We start from the raw sequence: 8664 nt of genomic DNA, 5'->3' as shown, positions 1-8664 counted from the left end.
CAAAGTATCCAAGTTCACATTGCTTCAGTCCAAGTCCAACAAGTGCTTCAGCAAAGAGCCAAAGCTCATCCTCATAGCAACGTCCATTATGTTATATGTTTTACTAAAAGCTAAAGGAAGACAGCTGGAAAGGGAAAAGGACAAGTGTTGGTATAATAAAGCAACAAGGACAGCTGGTACACTCTCATCACTCCAAGGACACAAGGGAACAACCACTAATCCGAGGACAATAGCAGAGCAACATTTTGTTGGTGGTTGAGCAAAACACAAATATGCAGAAACAAGGAGCAGCTCCTCGTATGGCAGAGATCATGGAGCAGGATGCAAAAGAAGAGCATGCCAAGGAAGAAAGAAACTCCAAGGACAACAGAGGTGGTAGACGAACTTCTCCAGCAGCAGGAGTAGTGGAGCAGGATAAAGAAGGACAGCTTGCTAGCTGTGCCAGCTCCAACGGGCAGCAAGGACAAGCAAAAGGAAGAAGCTACAATGAAGTCAAGATGAAGATATATATAGCAAGCTTCACTCCAACATTGGAGGTCAAGAAAGAGAGCACACAAATTCAGAGCACCATCTCTAACATAGAGCTGGAATCTCTTTCTTCTACTCAAGCTTAATTCTGATTTTAAGTTATGGCTGTCTTGCGTTATTTTCTGTTTTGAAAAAGACAATTGTGTGAGAATCAAAAGCCAAGAGAGAAAAGGCAAGAGTGATGCAAAATAGCCACTGATTTCTGATGTATTTTGGGTTTATGAACTAGGATTAGTTCCCCTTTCAAGTTGGGTTAGCACTTGGGAAATTGAATCTGGTTGATTCTCCTTCCTAGTTGGGTCAGCACTATGAGAAGCTAAGCTTTTGGTGGTAAAAGTTTAGGGGGTAGATACTAGTTGAATTTGGGTGAAATTCAATAGTATTGGTGTATGTAATCTGTGAATGATTAGTGAAAATTCCACCATGATTTGTGGTAGAGACTGGATGTAGGATTCATTGCACGAAAAAATCCAAACCAGGATATATGCTGGTCTTCATCTTCTCTTCCCTACTCTTTACTGTTCTGAATATGAGACTATTTCAAATAATCTCCTGCAACTCAAGCTTCCACTACAACAGAATTTGTAACTCTAAATTTTAAACCAACTTGATTCAACCCCCTCCTTCTCAAGTTCAACCAGAACCATCAGATTACTATCAGATTCAATGATGGAACATAAAATCTAACAATAACTAATTATGGAAACTAAATCTTATTCATATTTGACGCAAAATACGCTGCTAAATTCGTCGATAATGGCTACTGCTAATATTAATGATATTCAGCGTATTTCTTGTAACGTAAACTTCTTTTGGGCATGCATTCATACACTAAAAGATTAGTCTTATAGTTTGAACAAAAGTCTAGTAATAACCTAACAATGTGCTTGTGACAGATTCGCCCCAACGTATGGTAGATCCGCAATTTTTTTTTTTTTCTAGATGTTGCATGCGTGGTGGTATGGTGATGGGTTTGAGAAGAACTGAGGGGAGTCACAGAGTTAACGAATTGAAATGATATTGTTTTAGGTTTTATTCATGACATGACATTAAAAATTGTAGTGATTGAGAGATGAAAATTGAGTTACGATTTCAAAATTGGAAGGACAAATTGAAAATTAAGAGATCAGATTAAATTATAAAATTAAATTTAAAAGACCATTTTAAGTGAATTAAACTTTTAAGAGACTTAATTAAGCTATGCATGAAATTGGAACGAAGAACGAAATTAGTTCCTTACTCTTTCAAGTGCTTCATATATTTAAAATGGACATAAAAAATATCAAAAGTCATTAGTGTGTAGTTTAATATCAACAAAAAGATTAAAATATTATTATAAACTATTTATATATACTATACTACTATTTGGTATTAGCGTGTCCATATGTGGCAACATCGAGGATTTATAAAAATTACTATATTTATACTAAAATTTAGCCATAAATTCAGTTATTATATATGTATATAAATACATAATATGTTAATTAATTTTTAATATATATTATATTTTAATATGTATTTTTGTCATGAAATTTTTTTTTAAATTTAACTTAATAAAAATGGATACATAATAAATAATTATATTTTTAATTTTACTAAGAGTTTTTTTTTTTATGTTTGCTTAAAAATTTTTGTATAATTTTTTTTTTTAATTTGCCTATGCTATTTTTTTTTTAGAATAACAAGGATTGAACTAAAAATCTTTTGATTATATAAATTTTGATATTATATCATAAAAAAATTTTTATCAACTTAAATTTTTAAAAAAATTACTATCATGATATTTTATATTAGTAATTGATTTGATAATTAATCTTATATATATAGCCGGGGTTTAATAGGTACCCATAGCTCATTAGGAAAATGATATAACTTTAACTAGCTAGTTAAAAAAATTTCGTGAAAATTTTGGTGTAAAACCAACAGCTAGCTAGGTGATGATACAAAATTGATTGTCCTAAACAAGTAATGTTGATCAGAATCTGATGCCATTTAAATGTACTGTATTTACATATTATATATATTGATAATAACAATATGTATATAGAATAATGTGGGAATTACGCGTGCATGCAGTGTGACGTCCCTCTCACAAAGTCTCAAGCACCGTAATGCACAAGCTACGAATAAATAATATGTTTCCATCTATACACTTTAACATTTTCAAATTCAAACTATACTATTTTCAACCCCATTGATGCTTCGTACGTAGTTTATACGCATAGTACTAGAAATTAGAAAAAGACTAGTACAATAAAGAATACTTCACGTGGCATATAGTATCCTCTAAAATATTATCCATCACTTTCTCTAATTTTGTGATGCGTAGTGTCACTTGATATATAGAAATTTCTTTTTTGATGCTCTTGTTAGTTGTTATAACGACTTAACGAGACATATGTCGTTATTTCAATCCGTTCATTATTTAACACTTTGCTCTTGTAGATAGTTAAACCGCCACTAAATCCCTAAAAAACCGACACTAAATCATGTACACTTTATAGTGAGGTTTCGTACTTTGACGATCTATGATTAACCCTATGCTACGCAATAATTCTCTTTCCCAACAATGAAGAAAAATAAAGTTGTGGTTTGGGGAGGAAAGGTTTAAAGTTTCAATATGGCTATGCATGCATGCATGCATTCCGGACTCCATCCCATGTGTTATGCTTGTTTAGTACACGTGTAATGTAATTGGAGTGTATTACAGGACCTTATCCAAATGCGCATCCCCGTATTAATTGGAGTGTCCGGAGGACTGGACAACAAGAACTCGACCAAAATATTAGGGATTTAATATTTTTTATTATAACTCTGCTAAGTAATTAACTAAAGGTGTAATTAACTACAGTCAATTAGGAAAAGAAATACTACAAGAAAATAGTGAATACTATTAGATTTATTGGAGAAATAACAAAAATAATCTACCGATAAATATATTACTGTCGGATTTTACATCAAATTTTTATTAGTATAATTTTCGTAAATCCGACGGTAATTATCAGTGGATTCTGCAGTTTATTCTTTGCTTCAAAAATTATTTGGTTATTGACGAAAAATTTTTGCCAGTTTTGCGTCTACTTACCGTCAGATTTTTCTTGATAAATTCAATTTTTTAAAAAAATTAACACAATTAGTAGTCAAATTCAATTTATTTTTTTAATTTTTTACATAATTAGTAATTAAATTCTAAATAATAGAAACAAAATAATGATTTTATTAAATATCAAGTGTACGTACAGAATAAAAAGTCAAATTAATAAAATACAATCAAATAGTCTAAAGTAAAACTCTAATTACTATTGTTGAATTTAAAGAACTAATAAAAGATTAATTGATAATGATTAAATATTATTAATGGATTAAAAACTAAATTGTATGTGTGATTAATTTGCTTAATGGTGTAGGAAATTAATACAAAGCATTAGGCTCAATTAGCTTCAAAATTCACTTCACTTGTTCAAAAGAATAATGGCTAATCTCCAAAGAAGAGGGAAAAAAAAATCTTGGCTGGCCTAAGAAAAAATATATAGTAAATCGGTGATCCAAGTCCATTCACCCACTAATAATCCAAAGAATAGTTGCTAGTCATTAACCTAATTGTAGAAAAGCAATTCACTTTAATCTGAACTAAACACAAGTAACTAAATCAAATTCTCTTTTCTCTTTTTTTTTCTATCACCCACATAAAGAAGTTCAGAAAGAAAGCATAAAAAAGGAAAAGCTCTGACTAGGGCTCAAATTAAGAAGAAAAAAGAGAGTTATCAAAATCAAGCAAATCAATTAGATAGGGTTTTAAGGAAAGATCACATCTTATGAATGCATCAGAGATATATTTTTTTATTTATGCTTCATTGAAAATTGTTGAAGACATCTCCTCTCTGCATTCATTAAACTGGAAAGATCAAGAAGTTGAAGATTATGGAGATCTATACTACGAATCAACAGACAAAAAAAAAATTTGGAGCCAAAGCACAAATAAAAGGCTCATATTCTTGAAGCAACATAAAAAATGATGAAAGAGAAGATAGAATGTATGGATGCATGTATGGCTTCATCACTGCTACTATTCTTCTACACCACTGCTACTGTTAATTTTTTGGGAGAAGAAGTCAAATGTGCTGAAGTAAAATTTCAACCTGAAAGCTTTACTCCTCTATTAAAGGGGTAAGCAGTCAACGGTTGGAGCAAGGAGTGAGAGCACAAAGTTTGGGTTTCCATAGCTTACAAAGCTATACCTTCTTCTCCTTTATAGTTCTCAATTGAATATTCTATTTTCTCAGTTTAATATTTTTTTATTTCAATGAAAAAAGGCATTACAGTGAAGAATGTAAGAAAAAGTCATTAAGTAGAAAATGGCAGAGAGAGTTAGACTTGGAAAAAAACTAAATGTTTATTTCAGAAATTCATTGTATGTATTTCTGTTTTGTTATCATGATCCTGAGGAGATTTCCTTACTAAGTTGGGTGAGCACTTAATGGTTGTAAATCAAGGATGAGGTCTTAGTCAAATCTGGCTTTAGTAGAAGTTGGATTTGTCTCAGATAGGATTGGGTTGAATCCTAAGAAAATTGGTGAATGTAATCTTAGTTAAAGATAGTGAAATTTCATCATAGTTATGATGGAGATTGGATGTAGGCTACATTGCACAAGGTAGTTAAACTAGGATATATCGTTGTATTACTTCTCTCTCTCTGTTTTGATTCTGGTTTTCTTCTCTAAGAGACAAAATAAAATTATCTCCTGCTTTTCATAATCAGAAATACTTCACAGCATCTATCCCTTCTCATAATTCTGTTTTGCCTTCTCCATTGACAAGAGACAAATTAAAAGTATCTCCTTCTTTTCAACTCGAGGTAACTCAACAGATACTACAAGATCCATCTAGTTTTAAAAAAAGCAAGCAAAGTTAAAAGAGGCTTAGATTCAACTCCCCTTCTCTAAGTCACTGATATCTATCAATTGGTATCAGAGCTTGGTCTCAAAGAGATCAAGCTTTTCAGTTTGGAGGAAAGATCCAGATGACCAACAACATGGGATCCAATATAGTGGCTTACACTCTGATAGAAGGGTAATCAAACAACAGACTTCTATTTTTGAATAAAAAAAATTACAACTACTGGAAAGAAAGAATGAATATCTTTTTACAGTCTATAAATTACAACCTCTGGAAGATGATCATGAATGGTCCTCAAATTTCAACCAAAACAAACATTGATGGAGTTTTAACTCCTAAAGAAGAAGCAGAATGGGATGAAGATGATAAGAAAAAGGTGAAATGTAATGCCAACGATGTCAACATGTTAAACTGTGCCATCATCTTTGAGAAATACCAGAAAATATCTAGATACAAAATAGTAAAAAAAATCTGGAATAAGCTCAAAGTTACACATAAGGGTACTGAGCAAGTAAAATAAAATTGATATGCTAAGCAAGGAATATAAAATATTTGCTATGAATGAAGGAGAATCAACAGATGAAATATTCGAGAGATTCTTTATCATCAAAAATAGCTTGGATACTATGAAAATTACTCATTTCGAACAAGTGCTAGTGAGAAAAGTTCTAAGAAGCCTAACAAAAGAGTGAAAAATTAAGGTTACTATTATCTCCGAAAGCAGTAACCTGAACAAAATTCCCAATGATGAGCTTAGAAGAAATTTACTTGCTTACGAAACCACTTACATAAAAAATGACAGAAAAAAGAAAGGAGTAGCTCTTAAGTCTTGTGTTGAATCATTTGAAGATGATTCCAGCGACTGTTTATCAGATGACGAAATTGTATTTTTTGCTAGAAAACTTAGAAGGCTAATAAGACAAAAAGAAAGAAGCAAAGAAAGCAACTCGAGAGGGAAGACAAGACTAGGAAAGACAAGAAAAAGGTGCTCATGACTTCATGGAAAGATTTGGAAAATGACTCTGAAGAGGATGAAGAATCTGATCATAACTCTCAAGCGTTCTTAATGGCTGATCATAATCAAGATGATGAGGTAACATATTTTGTACCCAATAATGATGAACTCCATCAAATGATTGATGATCTCACTGAGAAAATTAGATAATTTTTTAATCAATGCTATGAACTTGAATCTGAAATTGATATTTTGAAGACTGAAAATGCTTACCTCAAATAATAACTAAAAGAAGCTGAAAATATTGTTGATCTTGTTGAAAAAACTAAATGACTTAAATCTAAAATTAAAAATTTTAATAAAAAATATTCTATCATTGTCTTTTTGAACTGCATTGAAGAAAATGAAAGTTTACATAATGGGTAAGTGTTTAAATCAAGACATAGCTAAGTTTGTCCAAAGTTTTAAAAACTTAGACAAATTATTAGCTAATCATAAACCTCTCTTTAAAAAAGCTGGCTTGAGTATCATGACAAATCTAAAATTATTTTTGAAAATTCTTGTTTTGAAAATGAAGTCTTAACATCCAAAAACAAAAGCTTTTAAACATCAAATCATTTTGAAAAACCAGCAAGCAAAAATTTTTGTCATACATACAACTAATTTGGTCATTTACCTATTCAATACTTTATCTTTGAAAAAAAATTGGTAATAAAATCTACAAGGTGATTAGAAAATACAATGTTCTTGGGCAACTAAAAAGGTTTAACATTAAAGGATCCAAAATGATTTAGATACCTAACTTAAGAGTATTATGCAGATTTGCCTAGCATCCAAAAAGAAAAAAGACATGTAGTACTTGGATAGTGGATACTCTAAGCACAAAACCAGAAAGTTCACATTCTTCATCAAGCTCAACAAGTACGATGGATGTTTTGTGACTTTCGATGATGATGGAAAGGGAAAGATAGTGGCCGTATGTAAGGTTGGTAAGAACTTTTCTACCTTCATTAATGATGTATTCTTGGTTGATGGGATGAAACATAATCTTCAAAACATTAGTTGTTTGTGAAAATTCAGGTGAAACTTTATTTGTAGTTAGATGTAATGACCAAATCAATACCCGAAAGATTCAAACGCTGACATTTTGATACCTGACTATTGTTATTGACAAAATGATACCTGAATGTTTTAAAAATTTGTCAAGCGTATCCTCGTGCTTGCCGGACCATGGCTCTGGCGAGTAAGATACTTACGTGTTCACTAATTTTTGCTGACAAAGAAGTTTATTTTGAGTTAGAATTTGTAATTAAAAATATTATTCCAAACCCTAATCCCTCCCCCTCCCTCATCGTAGCCCCCTTTCCCTTTCCCTTCCCCTCCCCATGGCAGCCCCCTTCCCTCTCCCTCTCTCTCATCTCATCTCATCTCATCTCATCTCATCTCATTTCTGCAATAAAAAAGAACAATAATCTAATATCTCAAAATTGCATCCTTTCAAAGTAACTACAAACCAAAATTTTTGATTCTCTCTCTCAGATCAGAGAAGAACAGAACGAGAATCTGAGAAGAAGAAGAAGGAGGAGGAGGAGGAGGAATAATGGATCTAGCACTAGAGAAGCTACAATTTCTGAACATTCCAGAAATATGTTACCTTTTCTTCCTCTTCGCCTTCTCTCTCCTCTCCACCGCCGCCATCGTCTTTACCGTCGTTTCCCTCTACACCAACAAAGTTGTCTCCTTTTCCTCCACCATCTCTACAATCCCTAAAATCTTCAAGTGTTTGTTCATCACTTACTTCTGGTCACGTTTTTGATGTTCATCTGTAACTTTGTTTTCGTGATTTTTTTGGTTTTGTTTATTATAGCAATTGATACACAGGACTCGTTTCTACAGTTTTTCACGGTTATTGTGGGTGTGTTGGTCATTGTAAATTTGGTGGAATTGTTGGTGCAGAATATTTTTTACTATTTGCCAGAGTTACCATCACCAAGAAATTGATAAGAGTGCTTTACATGATCATCTTGGTAAGAAATTTGGGGGTATGTAGGTGAATTTTTTTTCTTTTTTTTAATGTAATTGATGAAATAGTGTAATACATTTGGAAAGAAATACAAATGATATTGGTAGATTGTAATTTGAATTGTGATATTGTGTTCTGTTGTGTATGCTTCTATCTGTGCCTTTATATGATCTGCGATAGGAGAGAGAAGGAAGGGGGCAGCGATGGAGAGGAAAAGGGAAGGGGGCTGCGATGGGGAGAGAAAGGGAATGGGGGAGTGTGT

The sequence above is a fragment of the Arachis duranensis genome, chromosome 5 (assembly GCF_000817695.3).
Source record: "Arachis duranensis cultivar V14167 chromosome 5, aradu.V14167.gnm2.J7QH, whole genome shotgun sequence".
Classification (NCBI taxonomy): Eukaryota; Viridiplantae; Streptophyta; class Magnoliopsida; order Fabales; family Fabaceae; genus Arachis; species Arachis duranensis.
The sequence above is the reverse complement of the archived record's forward strand: the minus strand, read 5'-3'. Positions refer to the sequence as shown.